The following is a 1,261-nucleotide window of genomic DNA, read 5'->3' as shown; positions in this document are numbered from 1 at the left end:
AAATGTGTTGATTCTTTCTTTGTACTTGCTTATAAATAGTTGAGTCCATGTAAAAAAAACATAGTTACAAGTTTAAAATCAGGTCGGTATACTGTGCTTAAAGTGGGAGAATCAAAACAATGCAGCACCTAAAAATCCATTTTCAAGAACATATTAAGTAGATAACTTTCTTTCAAATCAAAACAACACAAGAAAATGCAACCAGCCAGTCCATGAAATCTAAAGTAATATGTTAATAGTAATCTGCTGCCCTCCAGAAATTAGAAATGTCTTAAACAAAGGTTGAAGTGCGTTGTGACAGAACCAGGTTCCGCATTTCTTTTATACAAGAAATACAGAAAAAATATTTCTTCTGTTTCAGTTTAAGTATGTTATTTCAGAGAAATCTTTTTTTTTATATTTTGTTTTAAGTTTTCCAATTCCAACAGTCTGACAGGGTTGCAAGATTTAAAAGACTATATACATTTTTAATTTAAGATTCCAAAATTTAATAATGTCGCGTAATTTTTTAAATTTCATATGTCAAGTTAAACTATGAATTGGGGGATGGAGGGGATGAATGCAGTCCCAACAGAAAAGGTGAAAAACTGAATCACAATTTTGAGATGTGTAGTAATATCAGCAGCATTTCATAATACATGAATGCTAACTGCCCATGAAATTCAGGAAACAAACTGTTAAGCCCTTCTCATATAACTATATAAATACTACTCTTTATTTCTCTTTTCCACAATCATCAAATACATAATAGTTGAGATACTCAATCTCCAAGAGGCTTAGGGTGTGTTTGGTATGAAGGAAAACATTTTCCGGAAAATGATTTTCAATTTTCTCATGTTTGGTTGGGTTAAATGTTTTGGAAAATGTTTTCCAAATCTACTCATTTTCCTCAAATTTAAGGAAAATGCCTTCCCTTCAAAACTTAAGGAAAACATTTTCCAAAACTCTCTTCCAACTTCTAATTAAAAAAAAAATTGTTGAAAAAATCAATTTATTTGATCCCTACCCTCAAACCAGCCCCCCCAACTACCCCAAAAAAAATAATAATTTAAGTTTGTTTTTAAATTCAATATTTTTACCCCACCCTCATCCCTACCACCACCCCTCCCAAAAAAATATTAAAAGTTATTTTTAAAAGATATTTCTAATTTCAATTTTTTATTTTTTTACACCCCCACCTCCTACCCTGCCCCCCAGCCCCCTATCAGCCCCCCACCCCCTTCAAAAAGAAAAAAATTTAAGTTTGTTTTTAAAAAATATT

This window comes from Solanum stenotomum, chromosome 1 (assembly GCF_019186545.1).
Source record: "Solanum stenotomum isolate F172 chromosome 1, ASM1918654v1, whole genome shotgun sequence".
NCBI classification, from domain to species: domain Eukaryota; kingdom Viridiplantae; phylum Streptophyta; class Magnoliopsida; order Solanales; family Solanaceae; genus Solanum; species Solanum stenotomum.
This window is presented reverse-complemented; position numbering follows the sequence as displayed.